At 46.8% G+C, this 25,336-nt stretch overlaps 1 protein-coding gene across 17 annotated transcripts in view; it reads right to left on the minus strand.

The window, feature by feature from the left end:
- PCBP3 (poly(rC) binding protein 3) overlaps window positions 1–25,336 on the minus strand; it is a 273,850-nt gene that overhangs the window by 187,630 nt on the left and 60,884 nt on the right. For 15 of the 17 annotated variants that reach the window (XM_053902949.1, XM_053902948.1, XM_053902941.1 and 12 more), the window contains one exon: window positions 1,168–1,203. The exons of the other annotated variants lie outside the window; for them this stretch is intronic. The gene's annotated coding sequence lies outside the window, so the exon portion shown is untranslated. The remainder of the gene's footprint in view (window positions 1–1,167; window positions 1,204–25,336) is intronic. 17 annotated transcript variants of the gene reach the window in all.

Consider the following 25,336-nt stretch of genomic DNA (forward strand, 5'->3'; position numbering starts at 1 on the left):
TTAAGGACTTTCCTCTTCTAACATCAGTTAGGACTCTGGTTACCCTCTAGCCCTAGATACCTATGCACGTGTGCTTCCTGACTCCTCCCCACCACCGCCGTCATCACCACCACCACCTCCACTGGCTCTATCACCACCACCACCATCTCTCCTGGGGGGGGCTGTTGATGAATCACGGTCCCTGCTGCAGGCCACGGGCTCTGTAAGCTCGGCGGGCTATGCCTGTCTGGCTCTCTGACCGGCTGAGCGCAGGACTCCAGGGTGGCTACTTGGGTCTGCCATCAAGACCACCAGAAAGGGCAGACATTGAACTCAGAGCCCGCATCACATCAGCAAGTCACCTCCTGCTCATCCTACCATCGTGCAGGGACTCAGGCTCATGAGGTCAGCGGCCTAGGGTCAAATCTTGGTCTCACCACCGACAACACAGTGGCGTCACATCGCTGGGTCCTGGAAAGTGAGCAGAGGGCACTACTCCACAGGGCACTGTGAGGATGGAGTGAGGCATTAGACGGGAAGAATCCAAATCAGCAAAGTGGCACAAACCAAGCACTTCATAAATATTAGCTACTGTCATGACATTAGGATTCCATTCGAGACTGCTAAAAACCAAATTCCCTGCTGAAAACTAATAGAGAACAACATTTATAAGCTTTAGAAAAAGACATCTTAAGGATTTGAAAGGAATCATTTCAAGGTAAGTTTTGCAAAACTGGAGTCAAGGCCACAAAGAGATGCCCGCACAGCCTGGACACACCACCGTGGCCACCGCACACACTTGTCCCTGCCCGGCTGGGCCGCACTGGTGGAGCGTGGGACCAAGGCATGTGACCCGCACCGCACACTCACCACCGGCCCTCAGGCCCCCTGCTGGACAGTTTAGTCAGGTTAACTTGGTGAAAGGGGTTTAACAGAAAAGGAGAAAACGGCTTCTTTTAAAATCTTGGTTCTACAAAAGCCAGAAAGAAATCACGCAAATCGCTGACGCTGTTGGTGTACTTTGACCTGTCACAGGTCCCCTGTGCGACAGGAAACCTGGCCACAAGGAAGGACAGCAAGACACATGGCTTCATAGGCAGGCGAGACTTTAAAAATCAACTGACGTAGCAAGAATCACTGAGTTTAAAGACATGACCTGGTAAAGGCACTGTAAGAAGCACTACTTACATGGAACCATGTGAGGATCTCTCTGTGTAGACAGCCCTGTAAGCGGGTTAAAAAAATTATTATAATTGGAAATCAGAGACAGAAAATAACCCAAAGAATAATCTATCACCTTAGATGCCAAATTTTACCAAACCAAAGGAACTTATTAAAAGAATGTACTCATAAATCAGTTATTTAGGAAGTCAAAGGCAGTTTCCCGGAGAAAAAAATTCCAGAAAAGAGGTTAGATTCTAAACTGAGTTTGGAACTTAAGATACCGATAAATGCTCAGAGCCCTAGACCCCAACCCCTGACCCATGGTCGTAAAGCTGATAGAAAGTGTAGATTCTCAATCCCTTGGACCCATGAGGGGTAAGGAGAGGACCGTGGTGGGGTGTAGGCGGGAACCCCAGGCGGGACCACATGTAGTCTCAGCTCCAAGTCCGAAGAGCACTTCACCAGGACGACAGGACAAGGCGCCCTGCCCGTGCGAAGACGTAGTGTGGAGGTAAGTGGCTCCGCCAGAGGCTCTTACGGGCAGCCCGAGGCCCACGCAGGGGTGACTAAAGACCGGAGAACATTACAGACCCCAGACAGACAGAGGGCGTCCACTTCCAGCCCAGGCAGAAGAAGACAGACCAAATCGACTCTCCAGCCAGACAACGAAAACACAGACAAAAGACATGAGACAAAGCGTCTGTGGGTTTTGAGACATGAGACAACAGGCAGCACGGGACAGTGATCCCTGAAGGAAGGACACAAAATATGAAACAATCAAGCATCCATCAATGGATGAACTGATTAGCAAACTGTAACATATCCATACAACAGGGTATTCGACAGCCATTGAAAAACATGAAGTAATGATACACACTACAACTCAGATGAACCTTGAAAACATTATGCTAAATGAAAGAAATGGTCGTATATTGTATGATTCCGTTTATATGAAATACCCAGAGCAGGTAAATCCATAGAGATAGAGAGCAGATTCATGGATGGGGAGAGAGGAAATGGGAAGTGATGACTTAATCAGTGTGGAACATTTCTTAGGGATGAGAAAAAAGTTTTGAAAAAGTCTGAAACTGGGTGGTAGTTGCACAACACTGTGAATGCACTGAATTGTACACTTTAAAATGATTAATTGCATGTTATGTGAATTTCACGCCAATAAGTAAAAAAAAACACAGAATATAAGAAGGGAATGTTAGGATCTATTGCATGGCAATAAATTTAATAATATAGATGGAACAAATTCTTAGAAGAATCAAGCTATCCAACCTCACTCGAGAAGGTAATAGATAACCTACATGTATCCAAGAAATTGAATTCAAGTTAAAAGACCTTCAACCAAAAAATGAGCCCATCCAGATGGCTTCCATGGTGAATTCTACCAAGTATTCGAGGAAGAAATAATACAAATTCCTTACTAACTCATCCTGAAGGGTGAATGTAAGAGAACACTTCCCAACTCATTCAATGAGGCAAGTATTAACTTGATACCAAAACCAGAAAAATACACTAGAAGTAAACACAAAATATTTCTCATAAATATAGTTGCAAAAATTCTTAAATTTTAGCATATCAAATCACATAATCTAGCAAAACGGATTTCAACCCAGAAACGCAATTGGTTTAATATGTTTTTAAAAGTCAGTTTCACAGATTTTGGTTTATATGGATGGACTATAGAAACAGGCATAAAAAGGAAAACTACGTGATTGTCTCAATAGATGCAGAAAAAGCATCTGGCAAAATTCATGATCACTCATGAAAAGAATTCTCAGCAAACCTAGACTGGAAGAGCACTTCGTGCACCTGATGGAGGAGCTGCAGTCACACTACGCAGCTGGCATCACACGTTAGGGTGAAAGGGGGCAGGATACCCCCCAGATCAGAAACAAAGCTCGGGATGTCCCCTCTTAGTACATCTATCCAACCAGATCTCAATCGCACAACGGTGATCTACCATCAACACAATCTCAATTAAAATCAGAATAGGCTAAGTGGCTTCTAAAATGTGTATGGAAATATACTGCCTTATTTCAAGATTTATTCTAAAGCTATACCCTGGGGCCAGGGACCACACAACCAGGGACGGCCCCTATGCCCTAGGGCCTGCTGAAATGACTCGAGCCAGCCAAACTTCTGAAGGCTGACCCCGCCTCACCTGGCCCTCCCACGGAAACCATAATAAAACTCCTGCCCATTTTCCCCTCACCTCCTCTGCCTGCTCACTGACCCTGGGGCTCCTCGTGGGTCCTGAGTAGCCTGCCTCCTGTTTCTCGGGACCTGTGGGTATAAACTTCCTCCTCATGACAGTCATTTCCATGGCGGCCTTTCTTACCATTCCTGATTAAAATAAATCCCAGGTACCCTTGAAAACACACACACACATACACGGCCAATTGATTTGTGACAAAGGTTCCAAGGCGATTGAATGGGGAAAGGAAAAACTTTTTAACAAAAGATGCTAAAACAACTAGATACCATATACAAAAAAAAAAAAAAAAAAAGACCTCGACATTTTCTTCCCATTCTGTATAAAATTATTTAAACTAGATCACAACTACAAAACTTGTGAAAGAAAGAATAGCAAAAAATCTTACAGACCCCTGGTTTCACAAAGAATTCTTAAGTATGATACAAAAGGCATGATGCATAAAAGTAAAAAATGGATAAGCTGGATGTCATCAAAATTAAAAATTTTGATCTTCAAAAGACACTTATAAAAATGAAAGTGAAGCTATAGACTGGGAGAAAGTACCTGCAGAACACGTACCCCACAAAGGACCGCACCCAGAATACATGCAATTCTCAAAACTCAGTAAGAAAACAAACAACATAGGACGTGAGGGCGATCTGGCTGCAACATCTGTCACCCCACTGATCACCAGGGTCGATTCGGCTGATCTGGCTGGCTAGGCGGGGGCCCCCTTCCTCCCTCACCGCTCCAAGTGCGTCCCTCCCGAAGCTGCGCGCTCGGTCGAAGAGGACCACCTTCCCCGATAGAGGAGGATCGCTCTTCGGTCAAGGGTATACGAGTAGCTGCGTTCCCCTGCTAGAACGTCCCAACAAGCTCTCAAGAAAACAAACGACATAATTTCCAAATGGCCTACCTATCTGATCAAATACTTCAAAGAAAACACGGATGGCACATCCGGCACACGGAAAGATGGTCCAGCAGGCGAAGGGGAGAGCGTGCCATGCAGACAGGCCAGCACCTGGCACAGGAGTGGCGTGCGCAGGTCACATGGAGACACTTCCCTCCAAATCCCGAATGCCACGGGAGAAGAAAGTGAAAACACACAAACTTCCAAGAGGGAGACCTAAATGTCAAAAATGGTTGCACCACCTGCTGGGCAGGGACAGGCAGTCGGGTCTGGGTCACATGCTCCTGGCAGCTTGCAGGGCACTGGGGGTGGGCAGGGTGGGCACACAGGGAGGGCCTGGGGCCAGAGCACCAACCCCGCCAGGCGCCCCAGCTTCGGGCTTCCTGGGGTTGGACCCAGGGGAGCTCTGCTCTTCTCTACTGACCACACTCACTCCACTGGATTCCCTAAATCCATTTCCCTGTCCTGCCCTCTCCCCTGGGCTCCTGCATCAACTGCCCACCTGAATAAGCAACCAGGATGTCTAGCTCTAAGTCCAAGACCGATCCCTGACGATCCCAAGGTCATCTCACCTCAGGCGCTCACTCCAGTCCTCTGCACCAGCCTCCTGATCCATTCTCCAGCAAGTGCATCAGCTCTGGCTGAGCTCGGCCTCTGACCTACCCCCAACAGCCCCCAGGCCCACCAACTGCCCTCCTGCAGGCTGCAGCCTCCCAACCAAGCCTGCCTTCCCTGCAGGCCTTCAGCCAGTGGGAGCTTCAGAGGCCCCACTGTGCGAGGAGTAACACCCGAACTCATCTTCGGGGCCGGGGCGGGGGTGGTGGGTGGCAACAACTCATCTCCAGGGCGTGGGGGGGGGGGGGGGCGACAGCTGCCACTATTCTCCCCAGCACATCTTCACCCACCCCTTGCTCAGCGCCCCTGCTGCCCTCCCACGTTGCCCTCCCACCACCCGGCCCCTGCTGCAGTCACACTGTGACTCACTGAGCGTGAGCTCAGTCATGCCACCGGCTTGACCACCGCCTCCTCTAAAAGGCCTCCTGGACCACCTGGCAGGCGCTCCCCCACTCCTTCGTGGTCTTCCTGCTCTGACCCACCTGCAGGCACCACTGCATTTTTAACTTATTTCTCTCGATTCTTGTCCCTCACCCCCACTAGAAGAGAGCCCCGTCGTGTCAGGAACCAGGTTACAGGAAGAGCACGTGGAGGCAGGGTCCCCGTGCATGTTGGACAGACGGGTGCACATGTGAAGTGACATAAGGACAGACAGGCAGCTGCACCGTGCTGGGACCTGCCGTAGGTCGGGACTCCCCTCCCTGAGGGCAAGACTCCGAAGGCCAACAGGCAGAACTCTAAGTGTGCCGGGAGGCCCAGGACGTGCGTTCCTCTACATGAAAAAGCACAGAATAAAATAAAACTCACCGGATAGCGAGAAAAAAAGAGGGAAGACATTTTTGTCTTGTCGACTGCAATTGAGAGGCCTGCGATTCAGTGACTCAGGAAAAACCACAGTCAGAGTGTGTCTGACCAGACGTCAGCCCTCGTTCAGAGTTCAGGGCACGGCAACACTCACGTGCGTGGCCCCCGCTGACCACGCCTGGGCCACATGAGCCACAGCGCAGAGAGCGGGCCCTCTCCAGCATCCCTGGTCTACACAGGACAGCCGGCATCGCACATGCAGCCTCACGCAGCCACGCCAGAATTTTGGCATTAGAAACACATTTTAAAAGCACTGACTAGAAAGGAGGCAAAATTTTACTCCTTTTGTGGATTCGGCCATAGATACAAATATTAGTAATGTTCTTCTTTGAGCCACTATTTCTAATGTTCCTACTGTTAGGTGCAGAGGAGTTTCACAGAGTCTTAGCATTCCAACCAGAACATCTACCAAGAACGAAAGCCCTCCCTTCCTAAAGGTGGCTCTCCCACAGCCTCCTCAGACCCAAGCTGCCTCCACGTGCCAGCCTGAGCACACCCGGCAGACAACTCCAGGCGGGAGGATGCTCTGGATCCCACTGAGGCCCCCGTCCCAACCCGAGGACCCCTGCCGTTTGCCTGTTCCCTCTCCCACAGCCACCCACACATATCCACTTGTCTGAAACCCTCAGTCATCTTCACCTTCACATGGACACCGCTGCCATTTTACACCAGAGTTTTAATATTCATGTGACGGAATGGCCCAGCCCATGGCCAGGAAGGCAGGGAGATTTCTTGCTGTCCCACCTCACCGGGACCCCACGGGCTCCCCGTAGAGCCACTCCTTCTGACAGGGAGGCACCCCCATCGGAAGAGGATGGGTGAGCAGAGACCAGCAGAGCACGGGCAGGGGCCGTGGACCACCATGGGGAATGTTTGAGCCACCACTTCCAAAGGCCACTGAACGGTGACCTGGGACAATGCTGGTGGGTGTGCAGCAGGATGCACTTGGAAATGCAGCTCCCAGAAAGCCACTCATAGGTTCCACATTTGCCAAACGGGAGCTCACACGCTGACGGACCTCAATAAAGGAAGAAGAGCAAACGCCCATAATGGGCCATAGCAAAGATCCAACTTCGGGAGGAGGGCAACCTTGACTCCAAATCGCTCCAGATCTGGGCGGGGAGAGTATCGCATGAACCCAGCCCCCACAGCAGAAGGAACTCCAAGTTGTGCAGTGCCGACAAGAACCAGGGCTAACGAGGGTTTAAAAGAGTTTCTGTAGGGGGGAGGACGGGCAAGGATGATTCAGCTTCATGCCCATCACAGAATCCACCAATGCAATTAGCCTTTCTAAGTAATTATACTCTTGGTGATGGTCTCAGCAGAGAAGAGAAGGAGGTAGCCAGGGCGTTGAACTTCTTTACTCCTCCACCTCAAAAAATAGCATCTGGGGGTCAACACGCAGTGGTGATGTGGTCAGTAAGGCCGAGGAGCAGAGACCCCAAGAGCCCCTGTATGGTGGGCCTGCCTCGCCCCCTGGCCTGGGACGGCAGGCCCTTTCATCCTGCCGCACACCAAGACTACGAGCTTCCACCTCTTAGAAGTTCAGACTTGTCTCCCAGCACCCACCCCTGCCTGGGGAGGGGGTAGTTTTTGTTTCATTTTCCCATTCAATAGATCATACTCCGTGGGTGCAAATACCGATATGCACACACATGTTTCAATCGTTTCAAATTATGTCGATGAACTCTGTTCACTATGAACTTGCAATAATATATAAAAGGATTTTTGTTTCAATCTCAGTTAGTATATGGGGTTATTCAATTAAAATTATAAACTGTTACTTTTACTTCCTTGGCTTTCTGATTGGGTGGCTCTCATTACCAGAATCGGAAGCGGGAAATCTGTCTGGGCTCTCACCAGACGCTGAAATCGCCTATAATACATCCAGTAGACTTTCTAGACAACTCCCAACCACAAGAGTTGCAATCCGTGATAGAGAGTGAGCTCTGCACACCCCTGTCCTGGGACCCTCAATGAGAGATGCTGCCGTGCAAGGACAAGCCCAGCACAGACACCGGCCAAGCGCACAGACTCTGCTCTTCCCGACAGCAAGTATGCATCCCGTGATAGGACGACATGTGGCTGCTTCTTGTGCAGAAAGTTTGGAAAGTGCAGAAAGGTGCAAGAAATGTATTTAAAAGCACCTCCAATATGTCATTTGCAAATACCTTTTCCCATTCCGCCGGCTGCCTTTTAGTTTTGTTGACTGTTTCCTTTGCAGTGCAGAAGCTTTTTATCTTGATGAGGTCCCAACAGTTCATTTTTGCTTTTAATTCCCTTGTCTTTGGAGATGTGTCAAGTAAGAAATTGCTGCAGCTGAGGTCAGAGAGGTTTTTTTCCTGCTTTCTCCTCTAGGGTTTTGATGGTTTCCTGTCTCACATTCAGGTCCTTCATCTATTTTGAGTTTATTTTTGTGAATGGTGTAAGAAAGTGGTCTAGTTTCATTCAGCATGTTGATGTCCAGTTCTCCCAGCACCATTTGTTAAAGAGACTGTCTTTTTTTCATTGGATATTCTTTCCTGCTTTGTCAAAGATTAGTTGGCCATACTTTTGTGGGTCTAATTCTGGAGCCTCTATTCTATTCCATTGGTCTATGTGTCTGTTTTTGTGCCAATACCATGCTGTTTTGATGATTACAGCTTTGTAGTAGAGGCTAAAGTCTGGGATTGTGATGCCTCCCGCTTTGGTCTTCTTCTTCAATATTACTTTGGCTATTTGGGGTCTTTGTGGTTCCATACAAATTTTAGGATTGCTTGTTCTAGCTTTGAGAAGAATGCTGGTGCAATTTTGATTGGGATTGCATTGAATGTGTAGATTGCTTTGGGTAGTATTGACATTTTAACAATATTTATTCTTCCAATCCATGAGCATGGAATGTTTTTCCATTTCTTTGTATCCTCTTCAATTTCCTTCATAAGCTTTCTATAGTGTTCAGCATACAGATCTTTTACATCTTTGGTTAGGTTTATTCCTAGGTATTTTATGATTCTCGGTGCAATTGTGAAAGGGCTACTATCGAAAATATATAAAGAACTCACCAAACTCCACACCCAAAAAACAAATAATCCAGTGAAGAAAAGGGCAGAAGACATGAATAGACACTTCTCTAAAGAAGACATCCAGATGGCCAACAGGCACATGAAAAGATGCTCAATGTCGCTCCTCATCAGGGAAATACAAATCAAAACCACACTGAGATACCACCTCAAGCCAGTCAGAGTAGCTAAAACGAACAAATCAGGAGACTATAGATGCTGGAGAGAATGTGGAGAAATGGGAACCCTCCTGCACTGTTGGTGGGAATGCCAACTGTTGCAGCCTCTCTGGAAAAGTGTGGAGGTTCCTCAAAAAATTAAAAATAGATCTACCCTATGACCCAGCAATAGCACTGCTAGGAATTTACCCAAGGGATACAGGAGTGCTGATGCACTTGTACCCCAATGTTTATAGCAGCACTTTCAACAACAGCCAAATTATGGAAAGAGCCTAAACGTCCATCAACTGATGAAGGGATAAAGAAATTGTGGTCTATATACACAATGGAATACTACGTGGCAATGAGAAAGAATGGAATATGGCCTTTTGTAGCAACGTGGATGGAAGTGGAGAGTGGTATGCTAAGTGAAATAAGTCATACAGAGAAAGACAGATACCGTATGTTTTCACTCTTATGTGGATCCTGAGAAACTTAACAGAAGACCATGGGGGAATGGAAGGGGGAAAAAAGTTACAGAGAGGGAAGGAAGCAAACCATAAGAGACTCTTAAAGACTGAAAATAAACTGAGGGTTGATGGGAGGTGGGAGGGAGGGGAAAGTGGGTGATGGGCATTGAGGAGGGCACCTGTTGGAATGAGCACTGGGTGTCGTATGGAAACCAATTTGACAATAAATTTCCTATTATAAATAAATAAATAAATAAATAAATAAATAAATATAAATAAAATAAATAAAAGCATCTCCAACTCCCACCCAAAAACACCAATAGCAGTAAACTGTATTTTCTTCTAGAAATTTCTCATTGTAACATTTACCTATATACTTTTTAAATAAATAATATAGATTATATATGTTTTCAGAACAATGTAATACAGCTGTGTCTGTAATATCTGTGGAAAACATTCATAACAGCTTGCTTTTAGCCTTTTAATGTTTATTGATACCCTTAGAAATTTGTCCACAAAAATGAAACTTACCTACCATTTGAAATTACCTGCATTGCTTTTATGCTTAGAAAATGCTTCTGTATATCAAAGATCAGACTGATTTTCCTATAATTCTTCTCTAACTAAAAAAAGCATATATGTTTCCCCTATTATTATAAAAGTGACATATATTCATTTAGAAAAACTTAGAAAGTTCAGAAATGCGTGAACATAGATACCAGCAGTGATTCCAGATCTCAGAAACAGACACCATAAGCTTTTGGTTGTATCTCCTGGAGGCCTTTACAATACACACACACGTGAGCACACACACAGGCACAGGTATGCACGTATACCACACACAGCCCTATATTTCGTGTCGTATATACTGTTTTTACGTGTATTTTGACTTCATATGCTAAGCGCATTTTTTCACGTCATGAGTCATCCCTATAAACGCTACTTGCTGCCTAATGTCCTCTATGTTGTAGAGGAACAATAACTGATTTACTAAATCCTCTATTATTGGGCCTTCGGGCTGCTTCCAATTAATTTAATTATTTAAATTAATGCTATAACGAATATCCCCCATGACTGTTTCTTGAAGACAAATTCTTGAGAGAATTTTCAGCCACGTTGCCTGAGAATTTCAGAGCCCCTGACACTCAAGGATGAAGAACCCCCAGACCCACTCCCCTCTCCAGTCACCCTCTGAGAGTCTGGTCTCTGGGATTCTTCGCCAAAACTCTGTATCATAAACTTTCCTAAAATACGTGCCAACGAGATGGTCAAAGGATGACGCACATGTGTTTATTCATTAGCAACGAGGGTTGGCATCCTTCCATGTTTGTTGGTATTTCTGTTCCTTTCCTAAACTGCCTGCTCAAAATTCAGCAACAAAGTCATTGAGTGTGAATCAATAAAACACATGAGGATAACAAAAAAGAGGAATGCATATGAATTTCTGGTCAAAGGCTCAACAAATTTAGGTAAATATATTGTAGAAAGGAAGAAATTCAGGTTCGTCTCCAGGTCACTCGAGAGAAGTGGAGCCCCGGAGCTGAGATTTTAGCCTCTGACACTCCTTTCCCCCAACAAACAAACAAAAACCAAAGTGACGTGACTTGAGGCAGAAGAAGGCAGAGGACCTACAATTCAGAGACGCCCCCACACATGGGGGGTGGCACCGGGCAACAGGGAGCCCAGCCAGCCTGTGGGCGTCCGCACAAGGGAGAATCGTTATTAGATTCTAATCTGAAACTGGAGCTCAGGGTGAACTCAAGATCCAAATCATCTTAGACAAGCGACCAAGTCTCCCAGTCTCCCAGCAAACCGGTCCCGCTGGTCTGGAGCACCGCCCCCCGCCGTGCCCCTGTAAAGTCACTGTGACCCCGCAAGGGGCACGGCGATGGGAAATTAGTTACAACTTTGGGACGCTTAGTTTTTGAGGCTTACATGTAGTGATATATTTCGTAATCACTGTATTTCAGCAAGCTTTTTTTGTTTTACTGTTAATGTATTTTAAAATTTCTAACACTGCTTAGATTATTTTTAAAATGACTATACATTTCACATATTAAGTCTTAAGTAAAAAACACGTAACACCAAGTGTTTCTCTTCAGGTGCAAAAGCCTTATAGATGTTAAAGCCCTCACCATTCTTGCACCAGCTCTCCTTCTGGTTAGCGGTCTGGAGGCCCTCTCTACTAGCCATTGGCTAGCCCATGTTTCCACTTCCTTCCACGGGCCTCTGAATTCAGTATGTGGTGACTGTGCTCTACGGAAGTTTTGAAATCAGGCATTCTCTACTCTCCAGGTTTGGTGCCGTGACTGGAGAGGTCAAACCCATACTTCCGGCTGCCGGGAACGGGGTCTCCGAACCCCACGGGGCCCCCTCCGCTGTCGTCCCTTCCTTCTCCCAGCGATGGCCCCTTGGGCCACCCTGAGAATGGCGTCCCTCACTAGGCTGTGAGCACCCAACAGCTGTCAGCGAGTCTCCCCACAACCCCCGTGAAGCCCACCCTTCTCCCACAGCCTTCTCTCACACGGCTGACGACACTTCCCTAACCCTGAGGCAAAATCAACCTGACCTCAGAGGGAGACACTGGACGGCTAGCTAGATACAGCTGAGCATTGCCACAAATATGAGTGGTTCCGTGAGTTCAGTAGGCGGGGTTTACTGCCAGCCAGGAATATCCTCACAGGCGAATCCCCTGTTCATGAGCTGGGCTCTGGAGTCTCTACTTGGTTCTGCTAAGCTGTTTGTCTCTTAGCGGTGATACTAACTGCTGTGATTTCTTTAGCTTTTATACAAAGTTGTGCTATCAAATAGGGTAAGTTGTCACGCACCTCTGTGCTTTTCTAAAACATGCTGGCTACTTCCACACATTTTCTTTCCTCGTGACATTTAGAAGTGATTAACCAATTTCTATTAAATATCCTGTTGCAATCACATTCATTTTTTGTAATCTCTCCATCATAAAACACGGCAGGTAGATGACATCATTGGGAGCGGCAGAATAATAACCACTGACGGCTCACTCCTCCGTAACTGCAAGGAGAACAGAACGATGACGGCACGTTCGTGATGAACTTAAGAACTCTGGAAATTGACCAGAGGCCTGCAGCATCCAAGGATGATTTATTTATGCAAGAAAATCAACTGGATCTTGGTAAGAGCAGCGAGCTCAGGGCATTTTAACTTGGCCCACCCCCAGCCCCTCTCGCCAGCCCAGCGGAGCAGCTGGCACAGCCCCAGAAGGGGCAGGACTGGGCAGGAGCTCCTCCAAAGCTGTGAATACTTTGCTTTCAAAAATGAAGAAAGATCCCAACTCAGTAACCTCAACTTCCAGCAAGAAACTAGAAAAACAAAAGAAGACTAAACCCAAAGTCGGCAGGGGAAGGAAATAAAGCCTAAAGCAAAAACAAGTGAAATCCAGAATGGAAAAACAAACCACGAGTGGGTTCTTCGAAAAGATCAACAAAATCGACATGTCTTCATCTAGACTGACTGAGAAAAACAGAAGACTTAATTACTAAAATTAGGAATGAAAGAAGAAATGTTACTGCCCAACTTACAGAAATAAAAAGGATTATAAGGAAACACTATGAACAATTTTACATCAACAAATTCGATTAACAAGATGAAATGAACAAATGCCTGGAAATAAACACAAACTATAGAAACTAAGAAGAAATAGAAAATTTGAATATAGTCACAGATGCAGAGGATATACTATAGATGATATAAACATTTCCACGGAATAGAATTACAAATCCACAAATAAACCCTTACATACACAGTCAACGGTTTCTGACTGGGAGGGACAAGACCAACGGAGAAAGACTGTGTCTTAACAAATGGTGCCGGGACAACTGGACATCCACATGCAAAAGACCAACTTTGGACCCCTACTTCACACTATCTACAAAAATTAATTCACAGTAGATCAGAGATTTAAATGCAAGAATTAAAACCATAAAGCTCTTAAAATAAATGTGAACCTTCGGTTAGACAATGGTTTCCTACATGTCACACCAAAAATAGAAGTGACAAAATGAAAAATAAACAGGACTTCATCAAAATTACAAAATTTTGTGCTTCAATAGACATTACCAAAAAAGTGAAAAGACAACCCACAAAATGGGAGAAAATTTCTATAAATCGGATAACGGAATAATATCCAGAATATATCAAAAATCCTTACAACTCAACAATACAAAGACAAATAATTCTATTAAACAATGGACAAAGGATTTGAATATACCTGCCCCCTGAGAATGTATATAAACAGCCCAATAAACACAAGAAAAAATTCTAACCATCACTAGTCATCAGGGAAATGCAAATCAGAATCATAGTGAGATGCCACTTCACGCCCACTGGCTATAATCAAAAAGACTGACAATAATAAGTGTTAGTGGGGATGTGCAAATACTGGAATCCTCGTAGACTGCTGGTGGGAATGTGAAATGGGAAGGCCATCTTGGAAAATAAGGTCAGTTTCTTAAAAAGGTAAACATGTTATTGCCATGTGACCCAGCAATTCAAACTCCTCCATACCCATGGGAACTGAAAATACACAAAACCTTGCACATGAATGTTCATAATTACATTATTCGTAATAACTAAAAAGTGGAAACGACTCAAATGTTCATCAACGGATAAAGGGATGAACAAAATGCTGTGTATCCGTACAATGAAAACTCATCCATAAAAAGAAATAAAGTAGTAATATATGCTAAAACATAGATGAACCTCGAAAACATTACGCAAAGTGAAAGAAGCCAGACACAAAATGCCACATACTGTGTGATTCCATGTACCTGAGATGTTCCCAGTGGGCAAATCGATAGAGACAAAAAGTAAGTTAATGGTATTCAGGGACTGGGGAAAGGAGAATACGGGGAGAAATGCGAATGGGCACAGGGATTCTTTTTAGGTTGCAGAAAATGTTCTGACGTTAGACAGCAGTGATGGCTGCAAAGCTCTGCGAATACACCGAAAACATACCAAACCATTCAATGATACACTTTAATGGGGTGAATTTTATGGTATGCTAATTATATCTCAAATCAAAACAGTAAATACAATAGGTATCCATGTAAAACCATGAAGAAGAAATAGTCAACATTTTGCTTTATTTGCTTCAGATCTCTATTCAAAATGCCTGTGGATACCACTAACGCCAGACCAAAGTGATAACCCCTCCTTCCCTACAGGTTGGTAAGGACATAATCTAAACCATATTTACTTAATTCAGGTGTTTATACCTTCCCTGGCTATGTAAATATCCAAAAACAGTACCATAATGCACCCCTACTTGCTAACTTGGTTTTTTACAGTCAACACTCACTGAGATTTATGCATCTTGATACATGTAGATCTAATTCATTTTAATGCTGAATACTTTTTGACTACAGGAATAAAACAGATGCCTGGGTCCCCTCACTGAGACCAATTAGGTAGTTTCCACTGTTTTACTAGTACAAACACAGTAGGACCGTATCCTCGGCACCTGTGAGCATCTTCTAGCACAAATACCTGAAAATGGCATCGGTGGGTCATATTAGGTGCACATTTTCAACTTACTTATGTAACCAATTCATGTCCAAAGCAGTTATACCAGCCAGAACTCCCAAGAGCAAGGTGAAACCAAGTTCCCAGTTTCCCCATACCTTACCGGTATTTACTTGACCTCACGCTTGCCAACTTGATGACTATGAAATGGCCTCTCACTGTGGTACTTCGTATTTCATGAGTTAATAGAAAAACCAGTTTTCACACAGGTTTATAAAAACGTTTCTGGTCTCCTCATTTTGAATTGCCTTCTTACAGCCTTTGTCCATTGTATGCTTATTCTTTCTAGATCTCTGATATTAATCCTTTTCATGTTATATGACTTTCAAGTGTTTCCTTCTGTCTTTTAGTACCATAAAAATCTACCATACAGATGATTTTTTTATATAATGTAGTCAAATAAACCAGTCTTTTTCCTTATCGTTAGTGCTTTTTGTGCCCGGTTTAAGAAATTCATCTGCACCCAGATGTCACAGAAAGACTTCTGTCTTTTCATCTATAAGTGTTAGTTTTGCTTTTCACACTCAGGATTTTATTCCATCTAGAATTCGGTCTCATACAGGAAGCATTTGCCGGGGACCTAATTTTATCTTTACCACAGGGTAGAAGATTATCCCAGCAATATTGACTAAAAGGTCCACCCTTCCCCCACTGACTTATAATACAACCTCTAGTATCACGAATTCCTGTGTAGGAGTATGGGTGTGGGGTGGGGGGGTGGGGATGCACAGGGTATGTGGGATGTATGGGGTGCGTGGGTGTGGGGGGACAGGGGGATGTGGTTGGGGGATGTATGTGTGGGCGTGAGGGGTAGGGGGAGCGGGGGTGCGGGTGTGGGAGATGTGGGGTGTGTAGGGTAGGTTGGGGTGTTAGGGCATGTGAGAGGGTATGGGAATAGGATGTGGGAGGCTATGAGCCTGGAGGCGTATGGGGGGGTAAGGCGGGTGGTAGCTGGGTGCGAGGAGGTGTGATGTGGGGAGTGGGATGTGGGAGGGAGTGAGAGGGTAGGGATAGAGGGTATGGGGGTGTGAGTATGGGGGCGTAAGAGGTGTGAGAGTGGGAGATGTGGGGTGTGTGGTGGAGGTGGAGGGTGTGAGAGCATGTGAGAGGGTATGGGAATAGGGTGTGGGGGGCGAGGAGGGGGGTGTGGTCGTGAAGACAGAGGGTGGGCTGGTGTGGGTGGGTACGGGGGTATGATGTGGGAGGAAAGAGAGGGCGAGTATAGGACGTGGCCGGGTGTGAGGGCGTGGAGGTGTGGCAGTGTGGGGAGGGCGTACGGGTGTGAGTATGCTCCCTAGGTCTACTGCGTGGACCTACCTGTCCGAGAACACAAATCCTGAGTGTTACACCTTTATAATAAGCTTTGGCATCTGAAAGGGCAACCCTCTGGTATTGTTTTTTCAAAATTACTTATCTTTTTGGTTCTTTATTCTTCTATCTGTATTTTAAGATCAACTTTTCAAAACCCATGAGAACCCCTGTCAGAACTTGTTTTGCACTCCGTTAACAAATGCCATCTTTAAATGCTGGTCACTCCCATCGTTAACAAGATGTAGCTAACATAGGTGATTCCTGCCTTCTCTTTTTATTTTATGATCAATCTTACCAAAAGTTTAAAAATCTTGTTTGCCTTTACCAAGAGGCAGTTTTTTATTTTACTACTTCTATTTTTCTTTGTTTCCCATTTCACAAGTTTCTAGTCTTACCTTTATCACTTCCTTCCTTTTATTTTCTTTTGCTCTCTTGACTTTTTTAAAAAGTTTATTTATTTATTTTGAGAAAGAAAGAGTGCGCATGTGAGTGGGGGTGGGCAGAGAGAGAGAGAGAAAGAGAGAGACAGAGAGAATCCCAAGCAGGCTCCACGCCGCAGCACAGGCCCGACTCCGGGCCCGATCCCACGACCCTGGGATCATGACCTGAGCTGAAATTAAGAGTAGGATGCTTAACCGACTGAGTCACCCAGGTGTCCCTTGCTGTCTCAACTTCTTAACTTGGGCACTTATTTGAACAATTTTGAACTTTTGTTCTTTCCAAATACATAACTCTAAGGATATAATTTTCCCTCCAAGCACTGTCACATTCTACAGACCTTAATTTACATTGTTACCACCAGTCAATTCTGGAGATTTCCATTGTGACTTCCTCTTTAATTTGAAATTTTTGTGTGTATGTTTTAAATGTCAGATACATAAACTTTCCTTTTTGTGCTTCTATTATTGATTTCTGACTTAATTTCATTGGGTGAGAGAAGACGGTCTGGAAGAACTTGAGATTTACTTTGTGACCAAAAAATGTCTCATGTGCCTCAAGAGAGTATGTATTCTAGGGGGTGCCTGGGTGGCTCAGTAGGTTAAGCGGCCAACTTGGGCTCAGATCACGATCTCACGGTTCATGGGTTCGAGCCCCGCGTCGGGCTCTGTGCTGACAGCTCAGAGCCTGGAGCCTGCTTCTGATTCTGGGTCTCCCTCTCTCTCTGCCCCTTCCCCACTCCTGCTCTCTCTCTCTCAAAAATAAATAAACATTAAAAAGAGAGAGAGAGAGAGAGAGAGAATGTATTCTCTAATTGTTTGTTGTTTTATTATATGACCAAGAACTAGAGCTTGTTCAAATTTTGTACACTGTTGTCTGTTTGTAGCTGACTCATCAATTCCTGAGAAAGGAATATTAAAATAGCCCATATGGTTGCAGAATTATCAATTCCTCCTTGTAAATCAGCCAATTTTTCTATATATTCTGAGGTTTAGTTATTGCATATGCATAAATTCTTTATGATTGTTTTCTTTTATCATCATACAGAAGCAACATTTTACATCACAAAGCCTTTGTCGCCACACACACTCATCTGATATTGATGGAGCCGCACCAGTTTTGCTGGTGTTAATTGCCTCGTCTATTTACTTCACATAAACCATCAAACTCTCTCCCAGATAATGTTCTCGGAAGCATTTGGGTGGGTTTTGTATTGTATTCTTTAGAGCCAATCTTAAGACCCGATGTACTCATCAACTTGCTGGGTGCCCCGAATCATAGGACTTCCCGGAGCACTGAATGTGGGGTTTGAGGTAAGAAGTGGAAATCAGGGAGGCTCCAAGGCTTCTGGCTTAGACAACCAGAACATGGAGCCACGGTGGAAAGCTCAAGAGCTCGGTTTTTGGACACGTAAGTCTGGAATGCTTATTCGCCTTGCAAGCGGAGATGTCAAATAGACAACAAGACACCTGAGTCCGGAGTTGATGGTACAGGCCCAGGGAGGGAGCCATCAGAACAGAGAAAGGGTGAGACATCCCCCCCCCCCCCCCAGAGGAGGGGCGTGGAGGTGCAAGAAGCCACGCTGAAGTGAGCAGAGACACAACAGGGAAGGCAGGACGTCCGGACGGGTGGAGACAGCCAGCCCTTTAGGGGCAAGAAAGCAAAAGGGCAGAAACATACACCCGTTACACTCCCTACCCCCTACCCCGAGACAAAGTACGAACACGACTAGTGTGAGCAAGCGGTTCCGCACGCGTCCCACTCGCGGCTGCCCTGGCGACAGGCCCCTTCCAAGCCAAGCTAACAAGGAGGACACGGCACGCAAGCAAAAAAGAACCAGAAACCAGGGGCAGGGCCACGAGGGTCTCGTGGGCTCCCCCTTCAGGAAGGTTTCGGGAAGAGACGCCGAGGCCGATAAAGAGCCAGATCAGAAGGAGAGCAACGTGCACGTGACTAAATGGGTACAGGTGCCTTTGTGCACGCGGGAGGACAGCCGGGCTGAGCCCCTAGATGTTCTTCTGCTGACAGGTCAAGAGGCATCACATGGCCGCACGTCTCTACTGTCATTCTCGCGGGCGGCGGCGTCTCTAAGAGCCGGAAGCTGAGATCACACAGACCCTCAGCGGAGGACCCTCTTGACACATCCAGACTGGCGGCATGCTGAGGGGGGTCCCGCCTGCACCGTGCTCCCGGCCCCCGCCACTCGGGCTGGGCCCTCCCCGGAAGGCACGGCACGGAGGCAGCAGGGGGCGGCACAGCCTCCGGGAGCCCGCGCTGTGTCAGGAAGAGCAGACGCGGCCGGGGAGCGGTGTCCGTCTGCCAAGGTGAGCTACGGCTCGGGAAGACACCGGCTCCTCCCAGGTGAGGCAAGGAGAGCGCGCGAGCAGACAGGGCGCGGGGCAGGCCTGGAGGCGCCGTCTGCGGAGCGGCGGCCCGGCGGGAACAAGGTCGGGGCTCGGCCGGGCGGCCGGAACGGAAGCTGAATAAAGCCAAGGGAGAAGCGATAAGCCGAACTAGGAGGCGGGGAGCGGGCCGGCGCCAGAAAACCCGGACCGCGCGGCTGACGGGCTCCCTCGCTCGCGTGTTATCGGAAAGATAACGGAATGAATGCCAAGGAACGCTGCAGAGCCGGGGTGGCATATGGAGATCTGGAATTGTATTACTTCTGGAGGAAGTTCCTAAAGTCTAGACAATACGTTTATCTCCAAACTGCGACGTGCTGCCAGGAGGGGACACGCGGCTGAGAGAGGGCGGCAAGCGTGGCACTGCCAAGCTGGCAACGCACAGAAGCAGCGCCAGCTAAAAATGTATCCTTGTAATCAGCGTACAAATGTAGATCTTGAGAACAGTTACAAACTAAGCCGATGTTTATACTGTCAGCGGAAAACTTGGACACCGATCGTTTGGAAAAGAAAAAGTTTCCTTGAAACGATCGGGAGAGTCAGTCTTCCAAACTGACTCACCAAATGAAAACACGGCAAAAGTGCAAATTTAGGTTTTCAGGGAATTGCAAATTAAAATGAGATACAATGACACATCTATTAGAATTGTTAAAATTTAACAAACTGACAATACTAAATGCTGACAAGGGTGTGCAACAGCAGGAACTCGCTCTCGTTCACTTCTAGAGAGAACGAAAAATAGCGAGGCTGCTCTGGGAGACAGTCTGGCAGCTCCTTACAAAACCACACACGGTCTTACACGTGATCCAGCAATGGTGCTTCTTGGCAGTTGCCCAAATGAACTGAAAACTTCTGACCAAACAAAAACCTGCACACGAACGCTTACAGCAGCTTGATTCATAATTGCCAAAAACCGGGGGCAACCAAGACATCCTTCAACGGGTGAATGGATAAAGAAACCATGGTACATTCGTACAATGGAATATTATTCAGCAGTAAAAAGAAATGCCCTATCAAGCCACATACACACACACACACACACACACACACACACACACACACAAACAAATCCTAAATACAAATTGCTAAGTGACAGAAGCCAGTCTGAAAAAGCTACATACTATATGACTCTAACTATATGCCATTCTGGAAAAGGCAAAACTGTAGGGATATAAAACAGATCAGTGGTTATCTGGGGCTTGGGCAAGGGGCTGAATAGGCAGAGCCCAGGGGATTTTCAGGGCAGTGAAACCATTCTGTATTACAGCGTAACGGGGACTGTAAGTAAGCATTTGTCAAAAACCATAAAACTTTACAGCACAAAAAGTTAACCTTAATGTATGCAATTTGGAAAAAAAAAAAAAAAAAAGTCATTCAGGATGCCAGGGGAATCCCAGGAAGGCATATGGAAGGCAGTGGAGGAAGCTAACTGCATCACAAATGTAGGGAACAGGCTCCCCGAAGGGGGTGGGGTAAGGGCCGACCTAAGTCATTCTGCAGGTGAGTGGAGTCTGCAAGACTGAAGGCGGAGGAACTGAACGAAATGATCGATAACACGGTTTCCCGGGGGTGCGAGTTAATTCTGACACTGCCCACCCGCACGCGGGGACCGAACAGTGAAGGGAGCGGATGGCGGGAGGCGGGAGGCGGGGGTCTCACTCTTGGAGGAGGTTACGTGTAAGCAAGAGGACGACGCTGGAACGACCCACCCGGTGATGGACTGGAGCTGGGAATGTCAGGGTGAGCTCGTGTTTAGCTTGCTGCAGACACAGACGGTTACACATGGAGGTACTTACAGAAATGTGTACCTACACAGGGTAACATATACACATACATATTTCTGCTCCGCCAGCAAGAGCGCCCCAGATGATGGTTTCTTATACCATATTCTCCAACCAAAGGAACCAGGCTCCTGATTCTAGGGCCGGTGTTGGGATATATACAATAGGAGCCCAGAGTGTCTTCTAGTACCAGAAAGAAAAGAGGTGCTTAAAACACAGAACAGAGCAAAACAAACACAAACACACACAAAGATGAGGCCCACCCGAAGGACCCCAGAGCCAACTAAAAGGACTCCCACGGGCCTAAGCTGGAACAGTCTGATCGACAGAGCAAATACAGCAGCACAGGAATGTAAACTAGAGTATAGAATGAACATCCATGACCCATACTGATATGAACAAATGCCTGAAAATATAAGTAAATGAGAGAGCGCAAACGAATCTCCTGAGAAGACAGTTCTAAATCATTTCTGTAGCTACCCTCCGACCAGGGAGGGAGCGTATGTCCCCCCCGCCCCCACCGACTCAAGCATGCACTGTGCGTAGTAACCTTCTCCTGAAGAAGAGTGTGGGAAAGGGAAGAGCAGGTGTAGACTGGACACATCAGCCACGTGAGCACCATCGTATCAGTGATAAGTCAAGGTGACAGTATCTACTCTTGACATGGGATGAAAATGCACGTCACCTCTGTGGTCTTCCTCCCAAAACCTACACCCCCCGTCTAATCACGAGGAAAATATCAGATAAATTTCAATAGAGGGACATTCTACAAAGTCCCTAAAGTAGTCCTCAAAACTATCAAGGTCATCAAAAACAAGGGAAGTCTAAGAAACTATCACAGCCAGGAAGAGCTTGAAGAGGTATGACAACCAAATGTTATGTGTTCTGGATGGGATTGCAGGAAAGAAAAAGGACATTAGAGAGAGACTAAGAGGGGCGCCCGGGTGGCTCAGTCGGTTAAGCATCTGACTCTTGATTTCGGCTCAGGTCATGATCTCATGGTTTGTGGGTTCAAGCCCCGCATCGGGCTCTACACTGAGAGTGCGGAGCCTGCTTGGGACTCTCTCTCTCCCTCTCTCTTTGCTTCTCTCTCTCTTTCTCTCCCTCGCAAAATAGATAAACTTTAAAAAAGAGAAAGAGAAAACTAAAGAAATCTAAAGTAGGAACTTCACTTAATAACATATCAACATTGGCCCATTAATTATGACAAATGTACTGTATAGTGTTAAACTGGGTGTGGGGTATACAGAGATTCTCTGTATTACTCTTATATTAATCCTGCAAATCTAACGTTTATTTATTTTTTGAGACAGAGAGAGACAGAGCATGAATGGGGGAGGGTCAGAGAGAGAGGGAGACACAGAATCCGAAACAGGCCCCAGGCTCTGAGCTGTCAGCACAGAGCCCGACGCGGGGCTCGAACTCACGGACCGTGAGATCATGACCTGAGCCGAAGTCGGACGCTTAACCGACCGAGCCACCCAGGCGCCCCAATCCTGCAAATCTAAAACTGTTCTAAAATAAGCAGCTTATTTTTGAAGAAAGCCAGCAATTAAAGGTGAAAAAAAGACCAAGGTCACCAAGTTGTCATTTGTCTGCCCCTGGTGTGAAAACAGCAAATTTCTCATAGCGTCGTCAAATTCAGAAAGATTGTCATGTCGCTTCGGACACTGACACTGCAGAGTCACAGAGAAGGTGCTTCTGCCAGAAGGTCCAAGCTCACAGGAGACACTCAAGAGTTTATCATTTGGGCCACCACATAACCTGCGGTATATCTAAGGCGCTAAGTGTTTTCTCTCTGACTAAAGAGTGTGATCTGCTTAGCTGTAACGGAAGCTGGACAGTGCCAGCTTTGCTTTAACCGCATTTCTAATTCTTACATTGGATATTCAGCGTAGGGAACTGAATATTCTAGAAGGCGGGCTATCATTTCTGGCCACGGTGAACGTCTCTTCTGCCTTGCTGGCCACTGCCTTAGCAGCAGCCTCCCGTGCTGACCACTGCCGCCAGGCTAGACGTTGTGCACCCACTGCCACTCTCCCTCACACCAACTTACCAAGACAGGACTATTGTTTCCACCTTCCAGATGTGGACACTGAGGTCCAGAAACTTCACAGCAAGCAAGCAGTAGAGGCAGTGTTTGAAGTACCCCCTGCCAGGTACCAAGGCGGGGACCGGCTTACCCTGCCAGGCCGGGTTCTGCCCCAGGCCCCTTGGCCTCTCCGCACACAGCCAGGTATACAACAAAGTGGCCTGCAGTGAGGCCTCGCCCGGCTGTGAGCAGAGCTCACTGGTCAAGCAGACATTTTTGTGAACAGTGCAAATGCTCCCGAGAGAGCAGAGGATTCTTCCTATGTGGAGAAAGATCAGGAGTCATTCTGAATCTATGCCCTTGAAACAGAGCCAGGGTCTAAAAGCTTTTACAGAACCACATGCATCACAATCATCAATATGCCATTAGATCCTGGACATTAATTCCCTAAAAGTATTTCTGAACCTTTGAAAGGATTAACCCTTTACCATATTAAAGCCCCCGCACTCACATGAGCTAGAACTGCTGGCTTTTCTTCTTCCACTCAAATGAGACACTGATTTTATTTTTCCATCTTCATTAAGGTTACTGAGATAAGACTGTTTTTGCAAGTGATCCTTTTCCCTTCATTTACCAAATATTAGGAAAATCCTCATTCAGCTTCCAACAGTTCCACAGTTCCCAAACCTGAAGCAGAAAAACAGTGCTGGTCCCTCCCTGGCTTCTTGATCAACACGGCCTTTAGTGTGCAGGGCTCCCAAAGTCTCCCAAGAGAATCAGATGGGGTTCTTAGAAGTCCCCTAACCTGACAGCGGGAGGACATCCTCCCACAAGGCCGCCCGGCCCCTTGGGGGACACCTGGTGTGCTGCCGCTTCCTCCCGGACAGGAAGAGCAACGCTGTGGTCCTACTAAGTACGCTCCCTCCACACAGAGCCACCACGGCTGCCACTCAGTGGTGAAGCAGCGTCAGGCTCAGCAGTCGGAGAAGCCGGGGCTGAATCCTGACACGTTCACCAGGGGAACGACCTCGGGCAAGCCTCTTGACTCCTGTATCTCCAGGCCCCCCTCACCCACGGCAGCCGGCCTCCCAGGGCTGCGTGAGCAGTCATGCGTGCGTGTGCAGCACTGCGGCCTAGCAGACGCTGCAGGGGACCACTCCTCTGGAGCCCACCTGTCTGCACACACCAGTGACAGCCTCTGATCCCCTCTAGGAGCCTAACAGCAGGCAGGCAGCACAGGGTGAAGCAGGACTATCGCCGCCATCACTTAGATTCCATGCTCCTAATAACATGATCATCTTTGCCAAGTGCCCTCTGGAATCCATCTAATATGCCTCACAGGAGGATCACGTGCAGTGGCCCAGAGCCTCTCAAAATGGGGCCAGAAGAGCTCGCTGGGAATGCAGATTCATAAGCCTCATACCTACTGGATCAGAATCTGCATTTTTAAAATCCCAGTGGTTCATGTGCACATTGAAGTTTGAGAAGCACTGGCCTAGATCCCTAGAGATGAAAAAGTATTTCAATTTCGAGGTTTCGAGGAGGGAATATTTCAGAGCAGAAAGCACGCCTTCTTTCCCACTCTGGCTATTAATAACACGTATACACATTCAGTCAGCAGGAAGAGTAAACAGAGATTGGCTTCAGGGGCCTAGAAATAAAAGTTGTAAAAAAGGAAAAAAATAAGTGTGCTGACAAGTCTTATAACCACGAGATTTTCTGTCATCTTTTTGCCAAACCCCTCTAAGCGCTTTCTCCTCTGTTGGATCAAAGTTTACAGAGATAAATACTGCGTTTTTACAAACAAACATCCAATTTCTAGTTGTAAGCCCCACTGGGAACTAGAACAGCATCACACTGAAGAAGAAAGAAAACAGGAACTCACTGGTGTTTTCTGCCAATTTCTGGAAGCCGGTGAGCTCACCCCTGAGTTCAGGGTCACCAGCGCTGCTGCCCTCCTCTGGGCCTCAGCTTCTTAATCTAAGCTGCTGAAATGAAAGGCCCACCCATGCTACCTGGGGTTTGTGCTAACTGAACCAGCACTTGCTGATTAAGCCAAAACTCCCCTCATTCTAGAGCATTTACTGCAGGGGGCTGGAGAAAAGGGGGGGCAAGAGGAGGGGCCAGCATGGGGACAGAAAGGAAAAGCCCACCCCAGTGGCAACAGTGAGCTCTTCTCCCACACCATGTTAGACTCCGGCTACTACGAAACTTGACTGATAAGGCCCCCAGGCGGCGCCCAACAGAAGGATGAACCATCTCTTAGAGGTGACGGGCCGGACCGCAGAAGCCCCCAGGTGCCTCTCGTGCAGTCAGGGTGCAGAAGCTCTGTTCCAGGAGAAAGAATGTGCTGAAATTCCTTACAATTGTCTCAAAGTAATGAGGTCGATTTGCTCACGACATGTGCAG

The sequence above is a fragment of the Panthera pardus genome, unplaced genomic scaffold, assembly GCF_024362965.1.
Source record: "Panthera pardus isolate Hobbes unplaced genomic scaffold, ASM2436296v1 HiC_scaffold_16, whole genome shotgun sequence".
NCBI classification, from domain to species: domain Eukaryota; kingdom Metazoa; phylum Chordata; class Mammalia; order Carnivora; family Felidae; genus Panthera; species Panthera pardus.